Source organism: Callithrix jacchus, chromosome 3 (genome assembly GCF_049354715.1).
Source record: "Callithrix jacchus isolate 240 chromosome 3, calJac240_pri, whole genome shotgun sequence".
NCBI classification, from domain to species: domain Eukaryota; kingdom Metazoa; phylum Chordata; class Mammalia; order Primates; family Cebidae; genus Callithrix; species Callithrix jacchus.
In genome coordinates this window covers 109,384,055-109,392,679 of record NC_133504.1, presented here as the reverse complement: position 1 = coordinate 109,392,679, position 8,625 = coordinate 109,384,055, and the positions used below count along the sequence as shown (strand labels likewise).

General features: G+C 38.6%; 1 long non-coding RNA gene across 1 annotated transcript in view; it reads left to right on the top strand.

Annotated features, from left to right (window-relative positions):
* Nucleotides 1–57: 57 nt before the first annotated feature.
* Nucleotides 58–8,625, top strand: part of LOC144581795 (uncharacterized) — a 45,590-nt gene continuing 37,022 nt past the window's right edge. The window contains exon 1 of the long non-coding RNA XR_013533025.1: nucleotides 58–177. This is a non-coding gene — a long non-coding RNA (uncharacterized LOC144581795). The remainder of the gene's footprint in view (nucleotides 178–8,625) is intronic.

Genomic DNA, 8,625 nt, shown 5'->3' with positions numbered 1-8,625 from the left:
CTCGCCAGCAGGCGGAGCGGGGAGGCGGTTTCGCTTGCGGCAAAGGGACAAGTGGTTGTGACAGCCAGGAAACCGAGAACGATGCCAACACTACCTGGCTTAGAGCTTGAAAGGCGTCTGATTTCACTGCCATCTCTTTGAAAAGCAGTGCACAGTGCAACGTTCTTGGCTGAACAGGTATCTGTGATCCTTCGGGAATGTTTATTCATTCATACAAGTATTTCTGTGTTTATTGAAGGACGTCTTGTATGTCAGGCATTTGCTAGACAATGGGGATACACCCCTAACACAGACAGACATGATAGCTGCCCTCACAGAATTTGCAGTCTAACAAAGAGGGAGAAAACCAACAAGTAAATAAGCACATACGATAGTAACTAATTGTGTCAAGAAAAGAAATAGACATGGTGTGGTCACTGGGGAATGACTTCAGATACGGCTGTTATATGAGAACCTTGTAAGATGGCATTTAAGCTGAATAAATGCCAATAAAATGATGAATTGTTCTGGCAGAGGGGACAACAGACAAAGATCTCTAGGTGGGACAGCCTGGCGTTTTGGAAGAACAAAGAAAGTCAAAGTGGCTCTAGCGTATTGAGGGAGGAGAGGCAGACAGGGCCTGGTGGTGGCATTACATTTTAAATTTAATGGGGTTCTGTTGAGGCATTCGTAAAAAAAAAAAGACGTGAAAGGATCTGGGTTTAGACTTTACATCACTTTGGTTGATGTGCAGAGAACAGTTAATATAAGCTATTGGGAAACTAATTAGGCGATGATGACATGAAATTTAAGGTGGAAGATGACTTGGATTAAACTATGGCAATATAACTGAAAGGAGGGAAAAGTAGAGAGTTTAAAGATAAATAATTAACTTGATTTGACATTTTAGTTATTCTAGACCAGGGACAACTATTCTGAATCCAGTGCATTTAATAAGCTGGTTAGAGAGGACTCTCACATTGATGGCTCACAAATTATAGTAATAACCTTGAGTAATATTATGTTGAGTTGATGTCATTTATAGACTTCCCGGATTGTTTCCTTTTATTTATTTATTTATTTATTTATTTTTGAGATAGGATTTTACTCCTGCCCAGGCTGGAGTGCAGTGGCACTATCTCATCTCCATGAAAGCTCCACTTCTCAGGCTCAAGTGATCCTCCCACCTCAGCCTCCCAAGTAGCTGGGACTACAGGCATGCACAACCATGCACAACTAATGTTTATATTTTTTGTAGAGACAGGGTTTCCCCATGTTGTCCAGGCTGGTCTTGAACTCCTGAACTCAAGCAATCTGCCCACCTCAGCCTCCCAAAGTGCTGGGATTACAGGAATGAGCCACTGTACCTGGCCTGAAATTTTTAAAAAATGTATTGAAATATACATCTTAAAAAGTGCACATATCCTAACTGTAGACAGTTCAATGAATTTTCAGTCTGAAGACACCTTTGTATCCAGCACACATATCAAGGAATAAAACATTATTAACACCTGGGAACCCCATCAACCTGCCTTTCAGTCACTGCCTCCTTCCTAGGGGAGTTTCTACACTGACTTTCAACAGCATAGGTAGTTTTCCCTGTCTTTATACTTGATATATATAAAGCCATCAAATATGTGTTCTTTTATTTTTGGCTACTTGGACTCAGCATTATACTTGTGAGATTCTTCCATATTGTTATATGCAGCTGTAGATCATTCATCTTTTTTTTATTCTGTGGATACACTGTAATTTATGAATTCATTCTTCTGATGGACATAAGGGTAATTTGTCATTTAGAGCCGTTATAGATAGTGCTACTATGAGCATTCCAGTACATATCTCTTGGTGATGGCCTTTTCATTTGATGGAGTATTTTGGTAGCTAAGTTACAATTAAGTTTTAAAGAACCTGCTCATCAATAATGTATCATGTGCTGCAATATCTCAAGCATTTGGATCAAAATTTGGTGTAGGTAACGAAGGACTTTGCTTTCACAAATGTGAACATATTTGGCAATAAATAAGAAGAAAGATGTGGGAAATTTTAAGCTTGGAAGTGTAAAGTATTTTGAATTGTCCTGGAGTTTTGACCTTTTTTATAAGCATTTGCATGCCCAGCATCTGAGAACATCATGACTTTGCCAAATCCTTGTACCAAAATGGACTGGAATCTACAGTCATATGATAAGCAAAGCCAGTTAGGCTGTTCTGAAGAATATCTTTGATACTAAAACAGTTCTTGAAATTGCCTTTGAAAATCACACCATTTCACACTCTACCACAGCTCATTAAAATTAAAGCCAGGAGTTCATGTCTTTTGAATTATATGCTTTGGGGTTTTGAATCTCTGAGGCATAGCTAAATATACAAAAAGAATTCATGGCCAGTACAGTGGCTCATGCCTATAATCCCAGCACTTTGGGAGGCCGAGGCTGTGGATCACTTGAGCCCAGAGTTCAAGACCAGCCTGGGCAACATGTCAAAACCTCATCTCTACAAAAAATACAAAAATGAGCCCGGCATGGTGGTGTGTACCTGTGATCCCAGCTACTTGGGAGACTGAGGTGAGACGATCACCTGAGCCTGGGAGGTCCAGGCTGCAATGAGCCATGATCTCACCACTGCATACCAGCCTGGGTGACAACAAAAAACAATTCACAATTATCTGTACACCAAACCCCCATGACACACAGTTTATCTATATAATAAAACTGTTCATGTACCTCAAAACCTAAAATAAAAGCCTTTAGAAATGTGAATAATGTGTAAAGGAAATCATTATTTGATATTTGACCAAACAATTTAAAAATGAAAAAGAATTCACCACAGAGGCTGACTTGGCATGACAGATCACTGTCCAATGTACAAAATAATCAAGGGGATAGAGTACTCCATACATTCATTAAGTTGAGCTACTTTTTATTTACTTATTTTTTTTTTTTTAGAGACAGGATTTCCCTGCGTTGCCCCAGCCTGGAGTGCAAGGATTATTCACAAGTGTGATAATAGTGCACTATACCTTTGAACTCCTGGGCTCAAGTGATTCTCCCACCTCAGTGAAATAGCTAGGTCTACAGGCATGCACCACTGTGCCTAGCTCAGTTTATATTTTAAAGAATTGTACCATCTGCTGAAAACCACTGGCTATCAGAAAATTATTCCCAAAACAATTCATAGGGCTTTTGATGGGTGGGTGGTATATATAATTGCATAATTATTAATATTCACTAATGAATCATTTGTTGTTAAAAATTAGATATGGATATTTTTGTATACTCAGAATCAGCAATTTTCTAGAAAGGTATCTATATGCTACTTTTGGCCTCATGCCTAAACCATGGGCCTGGGATACTAGGATGTATTTTTCCAAAGTTCAGACTGTTCCATCCTGAATTGATAGCCCAGATGTCCCTTCTCTGTGGTACCAGGATAATTGCCAAAACACTGACAGAGAGAATTTTTAGGCCTGTCTCAGTGGCTCATCCCTATAATTCCACCACTTTTGGAGGCCAAGGCAGGAAGACAGCTTGAGGCCAGGAATTCGAGACCAGCCTGGACAACATAGTGAGCCTCCTGTTCTACAAAAAAAAAAAAAAAAAAAAAAAAAAAAGATTAGCCAGACATGGTAGTGCATGCCTGTAATCCCAACTACCTGAGAGGCTGAGGTGGGAGGATTACTTGACCCCAGGAGTTTGGGGTTGCAGTGATCTGTGACCATGTCACTGCACTCCAGTCTGAGCAACAAAGCAAGATCTTGTCTCAAAAAAAGAAAGAGAGACGGAGAATTTGCAATCTTGTCCTTGGATGCAATTAAACTTGCAGCAGTGATTTTAATTTAAAATATGATTGTTCCTTCCCCCACCCTGTGTAATTAACCCCCACAAATTTGGAATAAATAAGTTTTAGGCTGGGCACAGTGACTCAAGTCTGTAATCTCAGCACTTTGGGAGGCCAAAATGAGCAGATCACCTGAGGTCAGGAGTTCAAGACCAGTCTGGCCAATATGGCAAAATGTCATCTCAACTAAAAATACAAAAATTAGCTGGGCGTGGTGGCATGCACCTGTAATCCCAGCTACTCAGGAGGTTGAGGCATGATAATTGTTTGAACCTGGGAGGCAGAGGTTGCAGTGAGCCAAGATTACACCACTGCACTTCAGCCTTGGCAAAAGAGCAAGACTCCATCTCAAAAAAAAGAAAAAAAAAGCTTCAACCAGTACCAGTGCTACAGAGATTTGAAAAGTCTTTCCATTTCCACCTCTATTTGACTATTATTTATTATACTTGATCTTATTCACGTCTTTAATTGCATGTTTCCCATTAGAGCTGTTGTGAGAACAATCACATTTTGTAAATGTATTTTGTAAGAAAGGTATACAAAATTGTGTTTTGTTATTTAAATCACAAAAGCTCAAAATCAAGGAAGTAAAATATGATAGTCATTATTAGCATTGTTTGCCAGATCTTTACTGCTCTTCATCACCCAAGCCAGTAGTTCCAGGGGAGGGCAGGCAGCTGTGACTTGTCTTGGTCAATGAATTGTGAGTGGAGGTGATGGGGTAATTTTTGAGATTGAGCATTTCATGTCCCTATGCAAGACCCTCCAAGGCTCACTTGCCTCTGCCATTGCAACCAACAATGTTCCAGAGAATAGCTGCTCCCTGAATGACTCCAAAGAAGAGAATTCCACTGCCAACCTATGATAGTCATGGAACGTGAGCAAGAAATAAATCTTTGATGTTGTATGCTACTGAATTTTAACCCAACTTCACCTATCCTATCTCAACTGATACAACTATTAGCCGTAACTTAAAATTGTTTTTTTGAATTGTTTTTGGGATAATTTTAGCCTAAGGGAAATTTTCATACATTCATTCAATAAATATTCATGAAGATCATACTATATCAGGAACTATGTTAGGCTATGGATTTATGGCAATAAATAAACAATATAAACATGGTCTCTCCTTTCATGAAAACTGGAAGGAAAATTGGAAGGTAGGCAAGTACCTATAACGAATGCTACAAGTGGGAAAGTATAGTGTTATTCAGTGGCTGAATACTATACAAATCTACCAAGAAACAATAGAGAAAGAGAAAACAAGTTTCTAATTCAAGAAGTATCTTGAAAACATAGAAAACATTCCTCATATTTGAATCTGACGCCCTTCAGTGCTGACACTGCTTTTGACCAATATGGGTCCTCAGGCAAATACTGAACTTCCTGTGCCTCTGTTTTATCATCTGCAAATGAGCACTAAATATAACCTACCCTGCCTAACTTACATAGTCACTGCCAGAATTCAATTAGGTAGAGAACGTAAGTGTCCCATAAAAATACGCAGTGTTATTATTCTTTGAAGCTTTTACAGTGCATTGAGGAAGCCTGTAAATATGCAGTTTAAAAAATTGAAAACCCTGTAAAGCAACATACATATCCTTCTAGCTGTGGGAAATGGTGCAGAATAACACCAAAAATTATACCTTGGATAATCTAAAAGTCAAACTTTATTGCCAAGTAATATCTGCTAATACACTGCTATTAGGACATAGCGAAACAGTCCAGAAATTCCCTTGTGATCCCTAAAGAGAATATTCAGTAAATATTTTTCTTGTCAGTGGAATGAAGTGAATGTATAAATAACTAGTTTTATGCAAGCCAAACAAAAGACAAATGTACGCAGTATCAGGAGAAACTGCCTTTGTCTTTGAAATCTGTAATGCTAGAAGTGTTTATGCTTATATCCTATTGGAAATGATGTCTAGTTTTCTAAACTCATTGTTGTCTTCTGAGTCTCATTTAGATTAGGGTTTGGAATCTCAAGTTAACATTGTAAGAGATAATGAAAGGCCTGTTTGTCATTGGTTGTCAAGCAACCAGATGCACGTACAAACACCCTCCTTATTTTGTACAGAGTGGGTGTAGGTGCTGAACTGCTTTTCTATTGGTCAGTTTCTCTTCCAATGGCAGAAAAGAAAGTATTATTTTTCCAGCTAATTGACATGCTCTGGGAAAGTAACCAACTGTGTTTATTTCCCTAGCAATGTTAAATATAGAGTTTAAACCAGATTAAGTTTCATAAGTTATTGTGGCTTTGGGCAATTTAGATTTTATATACAAAAACACTCCAGAAAAAGTTTAAAAATTCAAATTTTGTGTTATGAGAAATATGCAAGAGGGATCTGCTTTCTTGAAGATGCTTTAACATAAGGAAATAAGAATCCACAGTCATCTTCCCACAGTGAAACCAGGAAGGACCTTACCCATGTCACAAATGACAGCAAAAATGATGTTCCGTAACCCCACCCTGCCTTCTTATAAACCATACGAAGCACTAGGAGGCTGGAACCTGGGAGGAAGGAGAATTACAACAAAGGGAAGAAGGAAAGGGGACAAAGAGAGGGACAGTAGGCTGCCCACATGAGGGACCTCTACATGGCCTGAAATGACACTCAACCTAACAGTAAGGAAACAGACGCTCATTGCTCTTCCAGTAACAAACTGTATATACCTGTATAATGCAAGGCTATACTATTTTCTATCTGTTCTCTCTTTTCCCAGTTTCTCCCTCCTCCTAACTAATCCTGCACCCTTTGATACTCTTTTCATCTTATGACATTATTTCATAAAGTTTCACTAGCTCCCCATTTCCAGTAGGGGAAAAAAAGTCCTAAACTTCTGAGGCTGGTATTTAAACTTCTATGAGCTGCTCCTGCCATGGAGCAGGAAGAATTCCTGCTTCTTTGGAGAACTTAAGTCTTTTTCTCTTAAGGACTTCAACTGATTGGTTGAGGGCTTCCCCCATTTGGAGGGTAATCTTCTAGATGAGATCTACTGATTTAAATATTAGTCCCGTCTAAAAATACCTTTGTAGCTAGACTAGTGTTGGACAAAATATCAGAGAACCTCGGCCTAGCCAAATTGGCAAATAAAATTAACCATGATACTAACCCTTACAAATGGTTCCTCTTTGTAGGCACTGTTCTAAATGTTCTACATGTATCAACTCACTTAAGTCTTACAATAGCTCTAAGGGACAATGTTATTATTATCATCCCCATTTTACAGATGAGGCACAGAGAGATAAGTTAAGTAACCTGCCTGAGGTCCCAAAGCTTGTAAATGATGGAGCTGGGATATGAATCCTTGCAGTCTGGCTCCACAGTTTATATTCCTAACTACTGTGCCATTTTTGTGTCAAAAATAGAAAATAAAGCTGAATTGATTGATAGTTTATATGTTCTTCCTGTAAATGTCTTTGCCCACCATTAACATCTATTCAATGTCCGTTTTTAGAGAAACCTTACATATATCCACACAATAATGCTTTGATGTAGATAGTACTATTCCAGTGTTATAGATGAGGACATTTTGAGGCACAATGTTAATGACTTGCCTCCAGCCATACAGTGAAAAAGCAGGGATTTGAATCTAGGTATAGTCTTCAAGGTATATCCTCTGATACTGCATTACCTCTCTGTACATAGTTCATCGATGTTAAACGTTTTGAGGCTGTTCTACACTGGGCCTGGTGGCTCATATCTGTCATCCAAGTGCTGTGGGAGGAGGCCAAGGAAGGAGGATCACTTGAGCCCAGGAGTTAGAGTGCAGGGAGCTATGCTTGCACCACGGCACTCCAACCTGAGTGGCAGAGTGAAACCCCATTTCTTCAAAAACAAAAAGAGAAAGATGTTCTGAATAATCTCTGTTTAAAAGGCCTTAAATTACTTTAATAAAAGTCAGATTTTTAGTTTTAATCTATTCCACAAGTGAAATACACTGTATATAAAGGATAAGTTTCTGACCATTTCATGCACCAGAAAAGAATCAAGTAATGACATGTTATTCAGTAAGACTAGAACTTATATTAAGAATTTCTTTATCAATATATATTCTTTCTTTCTTTTCTTTTCTTTTTTTTTTCCAAGACTGAGTCTCTCTCTATTCCCTAGAGTGCAATGGCATGATCTTGGCTCACTGCATACTTCAACTCCTGGGTTCAAGCGATTCTCATGCCTCAGCCTCCCAGGTAGCTGGGATTACAGGCAGCCGCCACTACACCAGGCTAATCTTTATACTTTTAGTAGAGATGGGGTTTCACCATGTTGGCCAGGTTGGTCTCAAACTCCTGACCTCAAGTGATCCTCCTGCCTCAGCCTCCAAAATTGCTTGGATTATACACATGAGCCACTGCATACAGCCTATTTTCTAGAAGAAAGAAAATGAGGAATGGTGAACTACTTTAATAATTGACTTCAGTCATCTTTTAGAAGCCACAGTAGGTCCTATGTAATTATATGTATACAGGTACTAAGATTTTGAAAAATTATGAGGTTTCTATGAGATATTTTGAAAAAAATAACAAAGCTGCTGAAAATAGGAATGGATAGTTTAGAGCTGAAGGAGATCAGTAGACATACTAGTGTAGTCATGATTGAGAAACTAACATAGTTGCTCCCAGGAAGTTAGATTCATTATATATTGTGGCATGTACAGCTAAATGCCTAATCTGATTTCCATTCTATGCTTCCTCCTTAGTAACAGAACCCTGATTCTTACGTGGGCACATTGCTGACCAAAATATAAGATTGTTTTATAACCTTTTCTATAATTAGTCTGTTCTTATTGCTAAATTCAATGCTGT